Here is a 23,540-nt window from a genome sequence, read left to right on the forward strand (position 1 = left end):
TTGTTCAGCAAAAAAACGAATTGACGAAAGTAATTGGCAGTTCGCAGTGAAGACAAACGGGCGCTAGAGTTCGGCAGAAAAAAGAAAGTTATTGCTGTTTATTGTCACAAACATCGGTGCTCATTTTTGTTAATCTAACGTGCGCGATTGATTGTGGCAGTTGAGGATGTTTCTCGATCTGTTCACGCTGGGTGTGTGAGCGTTTCTGCGCGCACTTGGCGCCTGCCTCTTCTCATCACTCGCACGAGGCGGTGCCTCACTGGTGGAGAAGCTTCTAGTACATTCCGGAAGTTTCCGCCGCGGTTGTTCAATGACGACGCGCGTCTCACGGGAGGAAGAAATTACACTAGTGCTGCAAACGTTGCGTGCAGAGGTGGGCAACCTAATAAGGTTTCGACCTCCTGATGTCAACTTTAACCTGAAAACGACCTCAACGTCGCGGAGTGAGGTGAGGCTGAGGTGAGGTCAGCCACAGCTGAAATTTTTATGAGTGAGTTCGGCAAATGAGACCTCAACCTCATGCGTGAGTTTGAAGAAGTTGAGTGAGGTCGTAACGTAGTGAGGCCGCCTTGTGAGGTCGAAACTATTATTGTTTCCCACGGCGATAAAACAGCCGGCAAAACACCTTTCGTAATGCTTGTCGTGTACACTCTTTTCGTTACCAACGTGCATGTAACGAACGGTTTGTGTGTGTGCGTCCTGTCTTCGAAACGAAAAAAACTGAGGGGGGGGGGGGCAGTCAGAAAGTGCAGCACGACAAACTAGTGGGGCCGGACGACGGCTTCGAAAGAAGGTGAAACAAGATCCCGCTGCCATTCCGAGCTGGTTTGGGAAGTAGAAAGTCTGCGCAAGCTCTTTCCATACTTACGTGGGTTTGTCGACGTCTCAAAAAAAAAGAGAAAAAAGTCGAGTAGTAGAAACGAGGAAAGCGCAAGACCCAGCAACTAAGGCGACTTGGGGAGGACGGCACAACAGAGGAGGCTTCAGAGAAGCATGTGGAAAGAACATGCTAGGAAGCAGAAGAGACGAGCTATGAATGCCTTGAGAGAAGTCGCCCCACGAAGACCCTGTATTTCAGTAAACAAAATCTGCTTTTGCTATTAGTATATGGTACTAGCTAACACGAAAGAAAGCCATAAGATGGTAGATCGTAGTTTTATCAGTGCAATCTACTGTTTATCATTATTACCATTATTATTTTGCTCTCTGTCGCTAGACATTAAACTAACCATTACATAAAAAGATGAATTTAATGTGCACTTCTCGAAGAGTCTTTGAAAGACAGACAGGTGACTGACAACTGCCTCTGGAAAGAGCATCTATCATGCATAGCAAGGTGGGAGCAATCTGAGGAGAAAACTATTTCTCTCAGGGCCTCCCCTCCGTTTTACAGCTTGCAGCCAAAGTTGCGGGCGCGCCTTTGATTCGTAAGCTGGCTGTGGGCTCGTTCGGCTCCGTAGCCGGTGTCCGATCTCGACCGACGGAAGAAGCGGGAACCCCTCGGCATTTCTTGGAAAGAAACACTGCACATACACTCGCCTCTGCCTGTATTTTGGAGTTCCTTCTGTAGGTTTGTGCGTTTTAGGTATATTTAAGTGCGTTTCTGTCTACGGTGCTGAGAGAGAGAAATAGAAGAATAAAAAAGCAGGGAGGTTAACTAGACAATGTCCAGTCGGCTATCGTACAAACGAGGCTGAGAGTTACAAGGACAGTGGCAGTGTGGGCGAGAGAGCGAGATGCGTGCGCGGTGCTCGAGCGTGTGAATGCACGAGTGAAGGTCTGTGTCTCCTCTTCTCTTTAGTTTTTCAGTACACTTGCATATTCCTATTTTTCCTCTTTCCTTGTTTTCGTTTTTTATCGATAGTGCCCCCTCTAGTGTTCGTGCAACCATTTACTCGCAATCACTGTGATGTGGCCACTTCTACGGCCAATTGTCACCCCCTTCCTATAAAAAAGAAAAGGAAATGCAGAAGATGCAACTTTCAGATTCTTCCACTCGCGACCCCTTTTTTCTTTCTTATCTGGCTTTTAGTTGTGCGTTCCCCTCTTACTGGCGTATCCCTGTTCATTTAAAAAAATAAAGAGACAGGCTCCTTTCGCTTCTCGGAACGCCGCGTCGGCTGCGCGGACTTCTGTCGCTTGTCGACCATCGTTTCGCGGGGGGTACATGCTAGTCAGTGTTCGAACACTGCTCTTTTTTCGAGTAGACGGCGCCATCCTGCTCACCACCCGCTGGAATTCACCTCTTCAGGGAAGAGTTATGCAGCCGAAGAAAATCAAAACAACTCCCGTAACATGGGAGAAGTGTTCGTGCTCTATTCTTTCAGTGGGTGTGGTTATCTCATCGCGACTAGAAGCTGGTGCCTTAGCCCCACGTTCTCATTGACCCACACGTTCCTGGAACGCCCGCTTGGAAGTTGTCCCCAGACGGCATCGGTGAGCCGCCCGAAATCTGGAAATAAAGCATTATCTAAACAACACTCCATGTTCTTTGCCATTTGCCGAGGCCTTTTTTTCCTCCTGTGTTCAGACTCTCAGAGGAGAAGGGGGCGCATCAGCCATTGCCACGGTCGACGACTTGCTGTAAGTTATGACGGAAGTCTCCGCCCTTTCCAGCTGAGTTCCGCCCTGCGAGGTCTGTCGCATTGTTGCGTTCGGCGTCCAGGGTGCATGACATGTATGGTTGCATAGTAACAGTTCTTTGTTAGTTGTGGTTATGGCAGATGTAGCGAAAAACTCTAATATTGCAGATTATGTGCGCGCATGCAGTTATTGAAGAATTGACAAAGGAATCTAAGATAATTTCTGTAACATTAGCTACGCAAAACAAACAAAAAAAAACTGTAAACTTGGAATGCATTCACTGTGACAAGAGGCTGCGGACAAGAGAACCAGCACTTGAGCTTCTTTCAGCATCTCAAGGTAATGTGCGAATTATCTCTAATCCAACGTATTATTTCCTTAATTTACATGAATGATAATAGTCTTTTTTGGGGCTGGAATTCATGTAAATAAGACTTGTACTCATGTAAAGGTGACTTGTACGTCACCTTTAGCCTCGCGGCCCACGGCAAAAACTGTATTTTGCTACAAACTGCAATAAATCAAATCAAATCAAATAAATAATTATTATAGGTAGAAGGGAAGGTAATCTTTCCAATAATTTTTCACGACGTTTACTCCATGCAGCACAACCCACCCGCCAGGATTATGGAAAGTAGCGTTAAGTCAACAGTACAAGTACGCTTTACCTTTAGTAATGAAGCGTATCTGCGTATGACAATATTTTGTTCCATCCGCGTCTTGTGATACGTCACACGTGAGATGTTAATTTATTTAAACAAATGTTCTTGTATTACAGTTTCCCTCTATCCCTATATGTAAGTGGTAGTTCTGTTTTGCTTTAAAACAGAGATGTAACAATGAAGGAACATTAGAATGCTTGGGATTTCGCCATCTTACTCGATTTCATATCGTAGGAAAAGGTTTCCACCAAGAAATTATTAAGTTGCTAGTCGTGGAGAAAACACCATGGCACTGTCACAAATATTTGCGGAGCTTCACTGCAGACTAAAGTGCCTTGGGGGGTTCGCATCCAGCTGCTCCAAAGACACACATGCATTACAGCGGGAATTAGGTCGTACGAAAGGTCACCATAATAAAACATAAATTATAAAAATAAAATTTTAAGAGTTAAAACTGACTCATTATGCAGCCGTTATAAATTAAGCCTGCTATAAATCAGTAGCCCCACCGACAAACGTTCATTTTCTTTAATTTTTTACTTTACTAGTAAGCCTCACCATAGTCAACGTTATTTAAAATGTGTGCCATCATTCTGGCGTATCATCGCACAAAATTTGCGCCATGACGCTTTATAACTGGCGTTCACAAGTGAAAAAAGCTGTTATCTTTATCTTTTTTTTTTTTTTGAGGTCGAGCAATCAACCTCAAACTTACACTTTGAGTTTGAGGTGAGGTTTAGTGAGGTCGGTGGTGGCCTGAGAAAAATTGAGGTGAGGTCAACTGGGCGAACCTCAACCTCAGTGCGTGAGGTTGAGGTTGAATGAGGTCAGGAAATCTTTATTGAGGTTGAGATGAGGTTAGACGTTTTGAAGTCAAATGCGTACCTCTGGTTGCCTATATGTGCGCGCCTGCCTTCGCACGTTGCAACAGACAGACGCCGCGCGCCCTGCAAACTGAAGTCGTTTCACTTCGGGAAGCTAGCTAGTGCTGCAATGAGTTCTCAAGTGCTTCTCCGCTCCCGGGGCGAACCCGCTGTTTAGTAAGCCACAGATCTGCTAGAAGGTGGCGCCAGCCTTCGGGATGGCCGCAGCGCGAACCTTCAGACGTTGGTCAGTGTGCCCGGTGAACAGTTCAGTGTTTCTTGGTTCTTACTCTCTCGTGTATAGTGTATTGTTGTGAAGCCTCTGTATTTGTAGAGAGCCTTTCCAACTTGCATACAATAATTGCTTTTTTATGAAACTTTTCTGTGTTTGTAACCATTAATGTGAATTTCTGTGTATCGTTTCTTGCTGTGGAAAGTTACTTTTGTTAGCTTTAACTCCGATGCTTTCTCTGGCTTGAACCAGCGAAAGCTAGGCTAGGTTCCGGCTGAGCTTGTCACGCAAGTCGAGGGTATCTGCTGTGGGACTGAGACAGTAGCCCCCCCCCCCCCCCCTCCACCCCCCTTTGCATACACACGCGCTTTAACGGTGTCTAGAAGTGTGCGCACCAATGAGTGGCGCATTGTTAATAAATATACATTATTATCGGGTGACAGTGCTTTATTAGCTAATTTCACGTTTTGTCTGGAAATAAAGTGTGCTTTTTATTCTCGTACTACATCTTTCTGCTTGCAAGAAAAACGACTTATATTTATAATTGGAGGAGAAAAAACTGAAATAAATAGGATTGCAGTGCTTTGGACAAATGAAAGACATCAATCTGAAGCCCCTCATTGAACTACAAGTAGTGGCATACCCTTTGTCTCTGTGCGCCGCCGCTCCTCTTCAACTCGTATTTTATTGCGAAAGCAATACTACTCCACGCTTCGCCTTTTCGCCGTACCGGAGCCTACCCTTCACGGTGTGTGGTCGGTCATGTGACAACGAACGTCATACCAGAGCGAGAGACAGGGTAGCAAGTCGGCTCTTTCACGGTCGAGCGACGGCGGCGGTCAGTCACGTGAGTACTGACGTCATACCAGAGCGAGAGACGGGGTAGCAAGTCGGCTCTTCGGCGCGGCGTAGCTACGCTCCACGGTCTAGCGGCGGCGGCGGTCGGTCACGTGACTACTGTGGTCATACCAGAGCGAGAGACGGGGGACCAAGTCGGCTCTCCAGCGCGCCGCAGCTACGCTCCACGGCCGGTCGACCATGGAGGAAGAAAAAAACTAGGAGGGAGCGCGCGCAGCCTCCGCAAGCCAACCTCCTCTGACGCCGCTCCCTTCTCTCTCTTGTGCGCAATGATTCTTGGGAATTTAGCCAACATAGTTGCCAGACTCAATACCAGCAGGGTACATGGTATTTTTTAGTGACTTTGGTTCCCGCGGAAAACCTACCAGAGTGGTCTGCCGAAAGTTGCGCGTCTCGTCGTAGCACGTAAGTTACTTTGTTTACAGTTGTTGCATTGTACTCCGTGTTTATAGGCACACTAGTGAGAACTTCGTCAGGGAGACTACGAATTCGACATAACATTGCATGCCTGGGGAACTGGCTTCAGCGTAACAATGCGCATTTCCTAAATTAATCAAACGATTTTCGTATCGAACAATACATACACCTGCCCTGACAAACAAACGTTTCGTTTCTCGAGGAGTGCGCATAACAGGATACTCACCGTTGGAGCGACAGCCCCGAGAGGTATATCCGTGTAGTTCTTGCATCCCGGCACGCAGCATTTCATATGGCAGTACTTTTTGTTGGGCTAGTTGGTTTGATTCCATGCTTGCGGGGCTCAGCGCTTAAAGACAGATGACCAGAACACAGCGAACGACAGGACAACGCGATGATCAGCGCTTCGTCCCCTCGTCCTTCTTGTTCTCGCGTGCTTCGTCTGATCGCCGAGCCCCGCAAGCATTTCATTTGGCACAGCTGAGAGAACCCAGCCATACTTCGCGAAATACACGGGTGCACTGCGCGCGGCGGCGGCGGCGGCAGCCCCCACGGGATTAGCCCGTCTAAAAGTCCAAAGTTCCATCTACCGCCTGCTCGCAGCGCGCGCCTCAAGTTTCTAGTGCAGGCGTCGCGTAGCGAAGGCCACGCGAAGGCATTCCTTCAGAGCGAAGCGTGCGAAACCGCAACCGAAACCAGCTACTGGCTACCGCTTGCCGTATCACGTGACGACTAATTTTCCATGATTCTTTCCATTATATTTTTTATCACTAGGCTTCACTTTTCCGCCGCGGCGCTCCCTCCTAGTTTTTTTCTTCCTCCATGCGGTCGACCACCTGCGAACGGCGGCAAGCGATTGACGTCATACAAGTTGCAAGAGCTTGTAGGCCTTGCTGCGGTTCATTGGGCTACAGAAAGAAGAATCTGTGAATGAGCAATAAAGTTTGGAGACGTCTAAAAAATATGCCTTTCATTTCGTAGGTACACAGGAGATTAGCAACGTGCACCACCACAAGCGAAACACTTTGCGTAGCCAAGCGGACATTGCTTTCGCAATTTTCAGGCTTACTTAAAGCTGAAACCCAGCTAATTTTTTTTTTTTTTGCAATCTGTTCTAGTTATATTATGACAGGCTGCCGACAATAAAGTGTAAATATCGATAAGGCATTACGCTTGAATGTAGTGCCGCGCCGCGCGCGCAATCGTCATTGGTTGATCTGCAACCTCCGCCTCCGTACTTGAGTCAAATTCACCCAAAGGCCGATCCTTTAACTAGAATGCGAAATCGAATCATCCACCAGCAATCTGTGGTTATATTACATCTATTGCTGAGTTGAAAGTTACCGGTAAAGCTGCGGAATCGTGATTTAAAACGATACGTTGAAATATTCTTCTGTGCAGGGTTCACTGCAACGGAGACGGTTGCGTTATTAGCATACCAAGACTGGGTTGCTGACCAGGTCAGATATCGTATGGCACCTGACACGTGGTTTTCATTTTTTGGCATTGTCATTGACCAAATCTTCATACGCTAATAATTTTTCACCCTGATCGACGGTGTTCCGTCGAACGTTAGACTAAGCTGGTTACGCATCGCTTTTCACGTGTTTCATAATCTATATATACTGCCAGCTCCCTTGAAGGCAGTGATAACACCGAGTCAGCGTCGGTGAGATGAACAAAAGGGTGACTTTGCACACTATTATTAGGGCATTGTAAACAAGAACTACCCGTACACGAATGTTCTAGTGCAATGAGGGCCAGCCGGACTGTGTTGCGTCTCCTCCTTGAGAGCAGCACTGCACTTGACGGACGTTCGCGACGGACTTTCTCCACGCGGCAGCGCTCGTACTTACACAGCCCGGAAAATGATGATGATGATGATGGATTTTAATGGCGCAAGGGCGACTCAGGCCAAAGAGCGCCAGACTCAAGGTTAACGGTGTACTCAAGTTTATATAATGGAATAGTTGTGATTTTTCATGAAGGAATAAAAAACAGTGGTGTATAGGGCCTAAAAATGTATTCGCTCTGTAAAATTGCTAAAAACAATGGTGTATAGGGCCTAAAATTCATTTGCGATATATAATGGATGTGCAATGTATAAGTAGATGTTTTAAAGGATCTCATCCGTCCTCTCAAGGAGGAGCGGGCTGAGACCCACGTCGATAAGAAATTTCATGTAAAAAGCCTACTTGTGATAAAAATTTAAGCACCTGTTTTAAAGGAAACATTGGGTTGTCGCCAATAAAAATGGATGGGTGTGCAGGTATTTGATGAGTGAAAAAGGAGGGAAAATGACGTCTTCTTTCTTGTTTCAGTTGTACACATATGATTAAAACATGAATGACAGTGAGCCGATCACCACATCTCGAGCAGTGCGGTGCAGGAGAGTTGGTTAAAAGATATGTATGGGTTATGTATGTGTGACCAATTCTCAGCCTGCACAGGGCTATTTTAATCTGTCTTGTGGTGTATCTGCCTATCCTTGGCTTTATTGTGTGTAGTTTATTTTCTGATGCTGCGTCCCATTCCTCTTGCCATTGTTGTCGAATCATGTTTTTTATGTGTGGTTTGAGGTCATGATAAGTTATCTTATCAATGTCTGTGCCATTTCGAAGGGCAGCTGACGCAGCTAGCCTATCAGCTGCCTCATTACCCGGTATACAGCGGTGGCCTGGCACCCAACACAATGTAATTTTAATTTCTAGTTCATGGGCAAACATAAGGGTGTTATAAAGAGAGTTTAGGACTGGGTTCTTATTATGCAATTTCCAAAAGGATAGGGACGTTAAAACACTGAGGGAGTCTGTGTAGATGACTGATGTCTGTATTTTATTTTCTATAATGTGTCTCACAGCTAAAAGGATACCATGGCATTCAGCGGTAAATATACTAGTATGTCTGTTCAGGGTTTTTGACTGTGAAAACTGTGGTCCATGTGCTGCCCAGGAGACTTGAGCAGACTTCGAAGCATCAGTGTAATATTCATCACAAGTGTACTTCTCCTGAAGTGACATGAAGTGCTGCTGTATGGCAATAGGGGATGCATGTTTACCCACTTCAAGAAACGACAGGTCACAATTAACACCGTGCATTTTCCAAGGAGCAATTAGGTCTTTTATGGAAGTTGTATGAAGACTGGTAACCGACACATTCAGATATTCAATATGCTTGGCAACTCTGATTGGATATGGTGGTGTTAGAGATTGTTTTTTTGAGAAAAATGCTGTGCCAGTTTTGTCAAGCAGGAGCCGACGACATGGATGGTCCAGTTGGCATAGTACCTTCATAGCATAAGTTAGAGAAGTAAATTGTCTCCTTCGTTGCAGTGACCATCGGTTCGCCTCGACATAGAGGCTAGCAATTGGGCTAGTTCGGAAAGCGCCCGTAGCGAGGCGAAGGCCGAGGTGGTGCACGGGATCGAGCAATTTTAGCGCAGAGGATGATGCTGACCCATAAACCATCCAGCAATAGTCAATGCGTGATAGAACTACACTATTCAGAAGGTTCAGAAGGCAGTCGCGGTCTGTGCCCCATGACCGATGAGAGAGAATTTTTAGCAAATTCATTGCTTTGAGACACTTAAGTCGCAACTGTTTTATGTGGGGAATGAAGGAAAGTTTTTCGTCAACAACTACGCCAAGAAATTTATGTTCTTTTTTAAAGGCAAGGCTTTGACCATTCAGTGTAATGTTGAGGTCAGGCCTGATGCCACGCTGCTTAGAGAAAAGTACACAAACACTCTTTCCAGAGTTAAATTTAAACCCATTGTCATCAGCCCACCTGGACAATTTGTTTACACCTAGCTGAATCTGTCGTTCACACATGGCCAAGTTGCAAGATTTGAAGCTTATCTGGACGTCATCAACATATACAGTACAAGAAATAGTTTTTGGCAGCACGCTTTTTAAAGAGTTCATTTTGACTACGAAAAGTGTGCAACTGAGAACACCACCTTGAGGGACACCATTTTCCTGAATGTACTGCTTTGAATATGCATTGCCAACACGAACTTTGAAGGTCCGTTCAGACAAGTAACTTCGAATTGTGTTCAACATGTTTCCTGTGATGCCAAGAGAGAAGAGGTCGCGGATGATACCATAGCGCCAAGTGATATCATATGCTTTTTCAAGATCGAAAAAGACAGATAAACAATGTTGTTTATGTACAAAAGCATCCCTTGCATAAGACTCAAAGGCAATGAGCTCATCAGCTGTTGATCGCCCAGCTCTAAAACCAGCTTGGTTTTGATGAAGAAGACCATTGTATTCAAGGAAATGAAGAAGGCGACGATTTACCATTTTCACAAAAAGCTTGCATAGACAGCTGGTTAGTGCGATAGGCCGATAACTAGAAGCAAGTGTGGGTTCTTTTCCGGGTTTTAATATTGGGATGATGATCGGTTCCTTCCATGCTTTAGGAAAGCGTCCTCTGGCCCATACTTTATTATACAGGGAGAGTAGGGTTTCAAGAGTGTTCACATGCAGATGCGTGAGCATTCCATATGTGATCCTGTCAGGACCTGGTGCTGTGTTCCCACATGTGCCAAGTGCAATCATCAGCTCCTGCATGGTGAAATGGCTATTGTACCCTCCTGTGCACGGTCTTTTATCACATATAGGCTTCCTCTCCTCAGTTGCCTTGTGCCGCAAAAAAGAATCTGTATAGTGCGCTGAGCTGAATACATATTCGAAGTGTTGCCCTAGTGTGTCTGCTTGATGTTCAAGAGAGTCACCACTGGTGCTGACAAGGGGCGTTGGGATTGTGCTATATCCTTTAAGTACTCTTATCCTGTTGTGAACATTGTGTGCATCAGAATAAGAGTTCACAGAAGAAAGGAATGATGACCAGCTTTCTCGCTTGGAGATGCATCGAACACGCCTGCCATTTGCCTTTGCTCGCTTAAAGGCAATTGAGTTTTCAGCTGTGGGGTGTCTTCGCAAGTTCGACCATGCCTTGTTCTGAGCTTCACGAGCAGTCTTACATTCTGCATTCCACCAGGGTCTTCGTTTGTTTCGTGCCTTACTTGATGTTTGTGGGATGCATTTGTCTGCAGCTTCTATAATGTGCAGTGTGATCAAGCGCTGAGTTTCATCTACATCTAGACCACTAATGGATGAACAAGGCAGTGATGAGTGTTCCCTGAACATCTTCCAGTTGGCTGTATTTTCTTTGAATTTTCTGGGATTCGACACATTTTCATTTCCGTTCCCAGTATATTTTATTAAGATCGGAAAATGGTCACTTCCGTATAGATTGTTAATGACAGTCCACTCTGTAGCTGCCAGGAACATCGAGGAGCCAATGGCTAGATCTATGGATGTGTAAGAGTTATGTGCTTTATTGTAGTAAGTTGGCTGTTTCGTGTTTAGTAAGCATGATCCCGAGGACAATAAGAATTTTTCGATTAGAACACCTCGGGAGTCCGTTCTTGTACATCCCCATAATGGGTGGTGAGCATTAAAGTCTCCGACCAGCAACCAAGGTTCCGGAAGTTGATCAATCAATTTTTCAAAACTTTCGCTACTTAGCTTATAAGTTGGAGCAATATACAGGGAACATACCGTTGTTATTTTACCATAAACTAAGCTTCTGATTGCCACTGCCTCTAAATCTGTGTTGAGTGAGATGTTTCGAGAGGGGATTGATTTTTGTGTTACAATGGCAACGCCACCAGAGGAGTGAGAGCTGCCTTGCCTGTCGTTCCTGAATACATTATATTGCTTAAGGAAATTTGAGTCTGCTGGTTTTAAATGGGCTTCTTGCAGACAAAGTATGTTTGGTTGATAGTCCGCAAGAATTTCATATATATCATCTAAATTTTTAAAGAGTCCTCGGCAGTTCCAATAAATGAGGAGCGCCATAATTAAAAGTTATTTAGGGGACAAGTTTAAACTTAGGTTTGTAGGTCCTTGGGACCTGTTATTGGGACTTTTCCCCTTCTTTTCCGCTCCAGTGAGCTTTGCCGCCTAGGCAGCTGGGGTGAAGAAGTTGTGTCCATCGCATCTTCAGATGCGGTGGACGACTGTGCAGAAAGCACAGGATTGTCAGTTTTAGGCCTCGACTCATGGGTCGAGGCCTTTGGGCCGGCTGACCTGGGGGTCCGCGCAGCCAGCTTTGCGGGTGGTGGTGGAGTAGCGCTAGCTGACTCCACCGAGGGCGCAGGTGGCGCTACCCTGGAAGAACTGTGTGCTTCCTGGGCAGGTGCCGACGACCGCTGTGATGCCGCGCCCTGCTGCGTCACAACGGAGTAGTGTGGCTTTTGAGGAAGAGAAAGCCGCTTTCTTGCCTCTCCGTAAGATATGTTTTCGGTGACTTTCAGTGTAATTATTTCTTTCTTTTTTCCAGTATGGGCATGAGCGTGAAAAAGCTGGGTGGTTACCTTCACAGTTTGAGCAGAGAAGCAGCTGTTCTTCGCAGTTGTCTGTAGGGTGTTCGTGCGAGGCACACTTTGCACATGTGAGTTGGCTACAGCACCTCTGAGAGCCATGGCCATATTTCTGACATTTGAAGCAACGGCGTGGGTTAGGGATGTAGGGCCTCAGTTTTATCTTTGTGTAGCCTACTTCGACAGATTCTGGGAGAGTGCTTGCAGCAAAGGTGAGTACAATGTGCTTTGTGTCTATCTCTTTGTTATCTCGTCTGATCTTTATCCGGTAAACATCTGTGACATTTTGTTCCTTCAGGTCTTCAAGAAGTTCTTGTTCACTCACGTACCTAAGGTCATCATCAGAGATGACTCCTCGGGCAGTGTTTAGTGATCGGTGCGGGCTAATCTGTACCGGTATTTCTCCAAATGATTCGACTGCACTTAGCTTCTGATACTGATGATTGTATATTAATTCTAGTAGCAGGTCACCGTTTCCAAGTTTCTTTATCTTATAGCCCTGGCCAATGGCCTCAGTCAACGTTCGAGAAACAACAAATGGGGACACAAGTCGTGCAGTGATTTCCTCGTGGTCACTGTGGACCACGTGGAAACGAGGAAAGTTGTTTATGTTCTTTGAGAAGAACATGGCGGTCTCGGTGCGCCCCCTTTTAGAAGGAGGACGATCGGGGTTAAGGAGTTTAGATGCCATAAAAAAGTATATTGTTCGGCTGCAGTGCCAGCCACCCACCATGGAGCCCAACGAGGGGACGGGACAGAAATTGTCAATTTCTGCCCACGCCAGCTGTACACCGTAACTATAACCCAATATGGCGTAACTCAGGGTAGCTAGCCACACAAGGTTAACCCTCGCCGCCTGGAAGTAGGAAGAAATGAAGAAGGTAAGAGAGGACAGGACAGTTCTAAGAAAGAAAATAGGAAAGTGAAAGATGGAGGGGAGAACAGGAAAAGGCGACTGCCGATTTCCCCCGGGTGGGTCAGCCCGGAGGTGCCGTCTATGGGAAGCGTGGGCCAAAGTGGTGTGTTGCCTCCGCTGAGGGGCCTTAAAGGTCCAAACACTCGGCATCGGCTCAACCACCAGGATCCCCTTTTCCCCAGACACGACGATGCCACGCACGGCTAAGCGTGGGTGCTCGGGGTCCGTGGTGTCGCACAAAACACACAAACACCTGCTTTAACAGGTGCCCCCTGCGGGGAGCCCGGAAAATCGTTTCCACTCAAACAGCCCAACCCGAAGACAACACTTGTCGACGGGTCGTGAGGTGCAACCAACGGAAGCGCTGATCACCCGCTTCAAATATGCCGTGGTGCAAGGGGCCTCGCCGCTAGGGCACTATAGCGACAGGATGTCTCACACTTCGCTGCAGGTTTGGACGTGTCGCTCGCTAATGCTTTCTTTCAGTGCCCCGCTGCCGTGCGGCGCAGCACCATAGCTTGTCAAGGGGGCGGTGGCCTTGGGGTACGCATCCCCATAGCAGTCGGGAGGTACTAGGTTCATTCCGTTGTGCCGCTAGGTACCCACCGGTTTTTAAATGGGAAGTTTTTTACTACACCCTTCGGTAGCCGTACGCGCAATGTTGACCTTGAATTGAATAGAAATCACATGACAGCTATGACGTCACTCAGCAACCGCAGCCGGAACGGAGAGCTCGCTTATGACTAGTCCCGTAACAACAATGACGTCACACAACAGCAGTTACGCCGGATCCGTGCGCTTGCTCGGTCTAGATATACACAGCCTCTGCTGTCTGTCAGCAGGTGCCAACGCCGTGAAATAGCTTCCCGGCTACTGAACGGCAGCATTCGTCATGGGTGACCCTGAAGAGACGCCTCGTGAAATGTCTGCGTCTCAGAGGTTGCGAAGAGGACAGGCCGAATCCGATCATCCGGTGGACGTAGCTCGCCGAGAGGCTGCCGCACAGAGACGAGGAGAGGCGGGTTGAGCGAAACGGTCCACTTTTGCTTTGGTTACTTAGGAGTAGCCGCTGGCTAAACATTTGCCTAACTTTTTCAATGGGTACAAGATTTTCCCCGGGCTAGTTCTTGGCTTTTCTGGGGGTAAATGCTTAGGAAAAGGGTCATTGAGCCATTTCCAAAGCATATCAGGCCACGATGTTCCCACCTAAACACACTAGCACTTTCTTATAGTAAAATTTTAAGCTAAAACTAATTAGACCGTCTTTGAAGCTTTCTCTGAAAAAAGCCACCATGGCTGCATTCACACTATTTTGATCTACTAAGTCGCTTACTGTGGTGAATATAGCCAGTACTTAAAAAAAATGCATGTAAACCTCTCAAAACATGAAACTTGTTTATTTGCAGAAACGTCTTAAAAACGCGATGTGAAAATATTACAATAAATAAAATGTACAAAAGGATAGTCACGAAGTGCTTTCACCGACTTCATCAGGTCCACCTGTTGCTCGTCTTTCCATCCTCTCCCATCGTTTTAATAACTTTGCAGTGCAAGCTTCGCATAATGCCTTCTTAATTACAGGCTTAACTTTAGTGTATATTCGCACTCCAAAATCTGTCCAGAGTGACTTCACTACATTTAGGTCCTCGGACATTGTCCAGTATCTGCCCTGGTCCCCTGTGAAGTCTTCGAAGGGTGGCGTTGCCGTCGCCCGTACGTCGAACTCGGTTATCTTGCATTCCCTGCCTGCAAGCAGTAAACCAATCAAATTTTGTTCGAGCATATATGAAGTCCTAAGCAGTTAAACTTTTCTCAGCACCACATACAATTCTTAGCTTACTTCCTGTAGTAGTGGTGAACAAAAATATATATTTCAGTTCTCCGAGTTGAACTTTTTTGTCACACGCATGAGCTCAACGAAAATACGTCGCAGATGTTGCGCAATAGCAAGCAATAATAACCCACAATGGACCTTTTCCAGTTGCGCACCCCTGTTGCGGCTGACAGGCTAAGTAGTACAGGTTACCGAGGTTTCCTCGCATATTTTTCTGCAGAAATTCGTAATAAAAGAGGGGTGGCTTATTTTCTAAGCAGCCGTTGAGTGCATTAAACAGTGTAGGGCTGGTCCCGCCTAGCCTGTGCGAAGACGCGTGAGTCGTCTGTTAACACACAGTGACACACTTTACCCCCCCCCTAATGTTAATCATGACAAGCGTGGGCGAACATGGCCGTGTCTGGTCTGCTTGCCAAAGGCGAACCAGGGGAGGCAATGCGTCAATTTCTGAGGGCCTAGAAGATGCTAGTACTACACTCAGCTATTGTACAGCATCTTGCGCCCTTTCAGCTGATTGTTAAGATGACCCTACACCAACTAGCCCAATTATATACCCTGTAAAGAAGTCCCGATTATGCGGACAGATCTCTGAGAAAGAGGAAGTGCTTTTGCGGACTAGCTGTCTAGAAGCTAAGCCACCACCGCTCGGCTCCTGCTCGCTACCAGCGCCTGGATCCCCGTTTAAAGGGCCACTGTCTAGGGAAGGACTTTTTAAGAAAAGGAGCCGAGTGTTTCGATCAGGCACCGGAGATAGTCTGTGCAAAATGCTACAGTGACACGCGCGACAGCCCCCGGACGGGATAGAGTGACGGTTAAGCTCCTTGCAAACCTCCCAGACTCGGCATACCTGAGCCTTCTACACTATTTCAACGCCATATGGGAAGGAGGCACACCTCTCCCAATGGATTGGAAAACCGCATTAGTCATCTTCATACCGAAACCCGGAAAAGCCATCAACATCGAAAACCTTCGACCCATTTCATTGACTTCTTGTGTGGGGAAGTTGATGGAAACCATGGTCAGGGACCGACTCTCTCAATATCTAGAGCTTAAACCCGCCTTTGCGGACACAGTGTGCGGTTTCTGTGCGGACACAATACTTGCGGTTAAGCAAATCACCTGCAGGCAAACGCCTCCTAGACCGCCTGCACATTGCTTACAATGCGCGAACAGAGGAACGAACCGAAGTTCCAGAGGACTGGCGCTACGCGCTCAAGGTTCGACCTCTGCCACAAAACATGACAAAGGAGACTCACGATGGGCGTCGCATAGCGCGTGCGGCGAACCTAAAAGAGCGCTACGGCTCTCGTCACGGAGTCCTCTACACGGATGCTGCTGGCCCACACCATGGAGGGTGGTACACGGCCGCGGTCATCCACCAGAACACATACATTCAGGGACTCACTTTCCGCGCCCCAAACATCACACACGCAGAGGAGGTCGCCATAGCGCTGGCCTCTGCAGAGCATGACTCCAGGGTTATCATCACTGACTCCCGGGGAGCTTGTCGAAATTCAGAGCAAGGGCGCATTTCGCAACGCGCTGTTACGACCGTGCATCATCCGCACTTGCGCGCTCTATTGTTCGCCTGTGGGCATGGATAAGTGTTGTGGATATGTTCCTGTTGGTACAAGGGCGCTAAGTGAGCCTGTTTCCAGGAATCCTTTTGTGTAAGCCTGTTTTGCTTTGTGGACACCCTGCAAATGCCAAATTGACCCTGTCAAGAGAACGTCTAGAAAAACACAAAGAAATAGCCGGAAGTGCTTTCGTTCAATTGTTCACCCTTCCCGTCGAGAAGCGCTATGGTCAAGTAAGGAATGCCTATTGTCCAAAGGAGGCGACAGAGTGACATGTCCGCTGACGTACAGGACAAGAAAGGAGCAAGGTGATTACGGCCATTATAGGATTTCCCGGGAATGCAGGAAAGATTTGCAATTGCCGGAAAGGGACTATGCTGGGAGCAGTAAGCGGTGCGCACGTGCACTTGGGTTTCTGAGAAGTAAATCCACTTGCCGGAACCAGCCTATCGATTCTTGGCTGAAGAATAGAAATGTACCTCCTCGCCGTTCCCAAGCTTTTCCCGCCAACAAGTGACCAGGCCCAACGAAACAATGCCGGGCCAGTCAGTGCTTCAGACCATCAGTGCAGTGATGTGTTCGATTGGATGCCGATATCTGAGGGGCGTGCCCTGGATTTGGTTGGTCAGCATCTTCAGAGAGGGGCTGGACATAGGGGGTTTTAAGGACGTTGCAGAGCACCAAATGTCGCTCTGAGCCCTGGGTAAACGGCTCATCCAGACGCTTCTCGCTATGAACTCTTAACGCTTGCCATTTTGCTGATGTACCCCTCGTTTTCATGTAAATAATCATGTAAATAAGTTTTCTCAAAGTGCCATTAAACCTGCTTGTATATATTTTACCAACTTCGAAGATTCAATCCTTCTTCAACCCGGAGTCTCTGCACGCTACCAAGTGAAGGCCGGGTCAACTTAGTCCCCGCGTCACGACAACTGGTGACCAGCGTTGGGATCTGAATCTACAAGCCACAACATCTGGTGATTGGAGGTGGATCTGAAGCTACAAGCCACAACATCTGGTGATCGGAGGTGGCATCTCAAGCAACAAGCAGGAGCAACAATCGGCCAACAAGAAAGCAGCTCGGAACATTGATCGCATGTGTGGGTGAGTGCTTGGCTTTTCTTCTGATGTGGACCAGGTTCTAGAACAGGGTTAGATTTTAGAACTGGTAAAGAGAGTGTGGAAACGCCTTTAGGTTTGGTAGTTTGCACAGTTGTTTTGGAAGTAGCCGACACTCGGAGCGATCATGGACCTACAAAAGCTGCAGAAACCGGACCTGTTGCTATTGTGTGAGGAATTGGGAATTGATACAAGTGGTTTGGCACGAAAACCCTTGATTATAAAGGCAATCACTGATCTGGGAACCGATGATGAGGAGCTCAGTGAAGCATGGAACCTCATCGGTCAAAAAAAGGAACAGCTCAGACAGCAGAAAGAGCGTGAAATTGAAAGAGAAGCAAAAAGGCTGGAGCTAGAAATTGAGCTCCGGAAATTAGAACTAGAGTTGAGCAAGAGGTCGGGCAATTGTCCCCAGCTAGCGGTACCTCTTCTCAACAAGGAGGCAGATTTCAAGATGTCAAAGTACATGCAGCCATATGTGATATCAGGGGATATCGGTCTGTATCTGGCTAACTTTGAGCGAACCTGCGAAAAACTGTCCTTCCAGCGAGACACTTGGTCTCAGAGATTATTGACGGTTCTGCCCTGCGAGGCAGCGGAGGTTGTCGCGCGGCTAAGCAAGGAGGACGCGGACAACTACGAGAAGGTCAAAGCTTGCCTTCTGAGAAAGTATAGGCTTAGCGCCGAGGCGTTCAGACAACGTTTTCGGAACGCTACTAAGTCCAGGGACGAGAGTTACCCTGAATTCCTATACAATTTAAGAGTCAATTTGGGCGAGTGGCTAAAGAGCACTGATTCCTACAGTGATAGGGACGCTGTAGTCGAGCGAATTCTTTTGGAGCAGTTTTATAACTGCCTCCCAGAAAAAGAAAGAAATTGGTTACAGGACCGAGGCGACATTAAGTCGGCAACTGAAGCTGCCGAACTCACTGAGGAGTATGCTTCGCGCCCACAATTCAGCAACCCAGCAGTGGATAGGCCCCGCAATCCCAAGTTGAGTGTGAATAACCGTCAGAAAAGGCACTTTGCTAGATTTGCAAACGAAGAAAGGAAGGCTTCTTCAGGCAAACGCCCTAGAAAGGACGGCAGTGAGAAAAGTGGGGTAGTGACCAACGCGCAGAACACAAAGAACAAGCTTGGGGCTAGGAAGCCGCTCACATGCTTTAGGTGTAATGAGCAGGGTCACATTGCCGTCAACTGCCGGAAAGAAAAGATTGCTTTCTCGTATGTCAGTGACTGCGATGAAAATATGCAGCTTTTGGAACCCTACCTGCATGACCTAGTAGTCAACGGGAAGCCTTGCAAGGTACTGCGCGATTCGGCCGCAATGATGGATGTTGTCCATCCGGCGTATGTGTCGCCTTCCGACTATACAGGACAGTGTGCGTGGATCCGCCAGGTAGTGGAGGAACAGAGTGTGTGCTTGCCAATCGCGAACGTGGTCATCGAGGGCCCTTTCGGCAAGTTAACAACCGAGGCTGCCGTTTCAGGAAAGCTTCCTAAGTGCTATCCGTATTTGTTTTCCAACAAATCAGACATGCTACTGCGAAAGAGGGGCATCCTTTTCGGAGACAGAGTTGTGCAAGCCTTAACACGTTCAAAGGCGCGAGAATTAGCTACACTGCTCATTCCAGAAGAATCCACAGCGGAGGAAACGGCAGTTAAAACAGTGGTAGATGCGGAAGATAGCAGGTCAGAAAGCTTTGAGAGCGAGGCATCTCAGATAAGTCTACTTGAAAGTGAGCTTGATGAGACGCGGAATGAGGACGTTCTTGAGAGTAACCTCTTTCCGCCAGTGTCTAGTAATCTCACGAGACTTTTAAGTGGAACCCGAGAGGACGTAGCTATGGAGCAAGCCAATGATCCTAAGATACAGGAGCTTCTCCAAAGGACGGAGCAGATAGGAGAACTAAATAAATCTCAGCTGTCCGATCTGGGCGAGATAATAACAGAGTTTGAGGCCTGCTTCGTGGACAGGCCAGGCACGACTGATTTGACTGAGCACGATATTGAGCTGACTTCAGACGTGCCAGTGCGATCAAGGTGCTACCGATTTTCTCCAAGGCAAAGAGAAATTCTGGATAGGGAAGTAACTCGCATGCTGGAATTGGGAGTAATAAAACCCTCGAAAAGCGATTATGCTTCGCCTATGATCTTAGTAGAAGCTCCAGGTAAAGAGGCCTGTGGTAGACTACCGAAAGCTAAATTCTCTCACCAGAGATCAAGTGTATCCTATTCCGAATATTGAGGAGAGAGTAGAACAGGTCAGTAGAGCGGCATATGTGACTACGCTGGACCTTACTCGAGGATACTGGCAAGTACCGCTCACTGAACGCGCCAGCAGATACGCGGCTTTCGTCACTCCGACGGGCAGCTACCAGCCAACAATGATGAGTTTCGGGCTCAAAAATGCTCCATTTTGTTTTTCCCGACTCATGGATAGGGTTTTAAAGGGGTGTGAAACATTCGCAGCGCCTTATTTAGATGACATTGCGGTTTTTTCCGACTCATGGGCGGACCATATGGTACATCTAAGAGCTGTACTGAGCCTTTTGCGTCAAGCTGGGCTAACCGTAAAGGCCGAGAAATGTTGTCTGGCAAGGGCGACCGTGGACTACTTGGGTCACAATGTAGGTCAAGGTTTCAGGAAACCCAGCGAGATTAAGATTTCTGCGGTAGCAGACTACCCGCGGCCGAGCACGAAGACGGAAATTCGAGCATTCCTGGGGCTGACTGGATACTACAATCACTACATCCCTAACTATTCAGCTTTGGCCAGCCCTCTGACCGACGCTCTCCGCAAGACAGAACCGACAAATGTAGTCTGGGACGAACAAAAGGAAGGCTCCTTCGTAAACCTGAAGGCTGTGCTGATTAGCCGTCCGGTATTGCGAGCTCCAGACTATGACCGAGAATTCACGGTCCAGTGTGATGCCAGTGATCGAGGGTTAGGTGCTCTTCTCTGCCAGAGAGATGACGACGGTAATGAGCACCCCGTGCTCTACCTGAGCAGAAAACTGAGTTCTAGAGAGAGGGCTTATTGCGCGTCAGAGAAAGAGTGCGCTTGCATTGTATGGGCCATTCAAAAATTGCAGTGCTATCTTGGAGGGGCCAAATTCACCGTAGAGACGGACCATTGTCCCCTGGCTTGGCTGCAAACTGCGACATCGAAGAACAGTCGCCTTCTTAGGTGGAGCTTGATTTTACAGCAGTACAAATTTGAAAAAAGATACAAAAAGGGGAAATTAAATGGGAATGCGGACGCGCTTAGCCGCTGTTTCTAAGCGGTCCGAGGTGTTCCTCACCATGTATCCAAATTGATAATCAGGTTTTTTTTTTTTTCTCGTGCACTTGTACATGTGTGACTATGTAAAGCAGCACATTTGGTTTTCTAGGAATACGTGGGTCCTGAACGTCTTGAGAGTGGGCTTTTCTCGAACAACAATGGCAGTTTTCTTTTAACCTGGTCTCTTCAGACGGGAGCCGAGTGCTTGCTTCGACATGTGGTTGAATTTCAGACAGCTCGAGCAATTTGGCCTACGACAATCAAGACAACGCGACAAGCAACAGCGAGCTTCAAGCGTTCATGTCCAGGCCATTAAGTCGTCTCTTCATGCAGCAGCTGCGACTGCTGCCCTCCGAGACTCTTCTGGCGGAGGAGGAGGCTGTTACGACCGTGCATCATCCGCACTTGCGCGCTCTATTGTTCGCCTGTGGGCATGGATAAGTGCTGTGGATATGTGCTGTTGGTATGGGCATGGATAAGTGCTGTGGATATGTGCTGTTGGTACAAGGGCGCTAAGTGAGCCTGTTTCCAGAAATCCTTTTGTGTAAGCTTGTTTTGCTTTGTGGACACCCTGCAAATGCCAAATTGACCCTGTCAAGAGAACGTCTAGAAAAACACAAAGAAATGTCCCCCTGCGGGAAATAGCCGGAAGTGCTTTCGTTCAATTGTTCACCCTTCCCGTCGAGAAGCGCTATGGTCAAGTAAGGAATGCCTATTGTCCAAAGGAGGCGACAGAGTGACACGTCCGCTGACGTACAGGACAAGAAAGGAGCAAGGTGATTACGGCCATTATAGGATTTCCCGGGAATGCAGGAAAGATTTGCAATTGCCGGAAAGGGACAATGCTGGGAGCAGTAAGCGGCGCGCACGTGCACTTGGGTTTCTGAGAAGTAAATCCACTTGCCGGAACCAGCCTATCGATTCTTGGCTGAAGAATAGAAATGTACCTCCTCGCCGTTCCCAAGCTTTTCCCGCCAACAAGTGACCAGGCCCAACGAAACAATGCCGGGCCAGTCAGTGCTTCAGACCATCAGTGCAGTGATGTGTTCGATTGGATGCCGATATCTGAGGGGCGTGCCCTGGATTTGGTTGGTCAGCATCTTCAGAGAGGGGCTGGACATAGGGGGTTTTAAGGACGTTGCAGAGCACGAAATGTCGCTCTGAGCCCTGGGTAAACGGCTCATCCAGACGCTTCTCGCTATGAACTCTTAACGCTTGCCATTTTGCTGATGTACCCTTCGTTTTCATGTAAATAATCATGTAAATAAGTTTTCTCAAAGTGCCATTAAACCTGCTTGTGTATATTTTACCAACTTCGAAGATTCAATCCTTCTTCAACCCGGAGTCTCTGCACGCTACCAAGTGAAGGCCGGGACAACTTAGTCCCAGCGTCACGACAGCGCCGCCGAAATCCTCCGCAGACGCGAGTACCGGGATCGCCCGGACACACGTGTCATCTGGGCCCCAGCACATGCGGGACTCGAGGGGAACGAGGCCGCAGACGCCTCAGCCCGCGCGCTTAACCACCGGCCATCGCCTCAACTCCCGCCGCTTGAGGAACTTGAACCCAATCCGGCCATTACCTACAAAGAAATTGCTGACTTGTACAAAACTCGACACTGTCTTTTTCACCCCCCCCCCCCCCCCCGCTAAAGGACTAACTAAAACTGAGGAGCGCTGGCTCCTTCGTCTATACACCAATTCAGTTCTGTGCCCGGCAGTACTGCAGTATTTCAATCCGGATTTTAATGGCGAATGCACGCACTGTGGGTGCGCATTTTCAGATGTGTACCATATGGTGTGGGCTTGCCCCTCTAACCCCGCTTACTCCCCTTTCCCTTTACCCACTCGAGAGAGCTGGGAGGCTGCCCTGCTCGGCTGCTCTACCTTGGAGAGCCAACGTGCTCTCGTGGCTAAGGCCCGAGCTGCCGCGGAAGCCACAGGAGTCCCGGACTAGGGGCCCCTCCTAAACTTTGTAAGAGGCTGGCCCTTAAGGCCTGCCTCCCACCTTTTTTTCTCTCTCTCTCTCATGTAAATATTATCTAATAAATGTTTTTCACCACCATCACCACCACCGCAAAGCAACAAAAATGCAAATCAAGGCTTTCTCATCTTCACCGCCGGGAAACCAGCTTCCTCCTTTCTCTACGAGCCGCAAGGATGACGTCGTAGTCGAAATAAACATCCATTAGTCCGTCTCGCTGTCTGAGGGTGAAGGATGGGTGTCTACCGCTCCCTGCGCGATCTCCCTAGCCAGGGCCGGACTGAATCCAGGGGCGCGCGCTTTCTCGCCTGCTTTTTATTTTTTTTTGTTCGCGCACGCGGAGTGCCACACCCCATTTCCCGCCAAACGCGGAGGAGGAAGGGGAATGTGTTGCGGAGGCTAGACGACCGAGCAGGAGAGTGAAAAACCTTTGCGAGGGAACGGGAGGAGAGAAACACGACAGAATCGGGTGATTGCGGTGGCTGTAACTGCGTTATTAGTTACTCTTTTCAAAAACATTTTGCGGCCTTGCGTTTTGGGGGCGAAGTCTCACAGTCACCGGGGAAGAAAATATTTTCGACCGGAGGGTGGACGATGGGCCTTTAACACTTGGTGGAGGTGCGGGGTGTCGATCTCCGTACCGCTCGCAACGCCTCGCACGGCCTCACAGAGCGCTTCAATCGCACATTGGGTGGCATTATGTCCAAGTACATCGCCTCCGATCACTCCGATTAGGACAAGGTTCTCCCATTTATAACCTATGCTTACAACACCGCTGTTCAAGCAACTATCGGATTCTGACCAGTTTTTCTGCTTAA

General features: G+C 47.9%; 1 pseudogene; it reads left to right on the forward strand.

Moving 5' to 3' along the window:
• The first annotated feature begins 310 nt into the window (after nt 1–310).
• LOC146179056 (uncharacterized) lies at nt 311–22,695 on the forward strand (annotated as a pseudogene).
• Nucleotides 22,696–23,540: the final 845 nt, after the last annotated feature.

Source organism: Amblyomma maculatum, chromosome 9, assembly GCF_055883805.1.
Source record: "Amblyomma maculatum isolate TAMU_Amacu chromosome 9, ASM5588380v1, whole genome shotgun sequence".
Lineage (NCBI taxonomy): Eukaryota > Metazoa > Arthropoda > Arachnida > Ixodida > Ixodidae > Amblyomma > Amblyomma maculatum.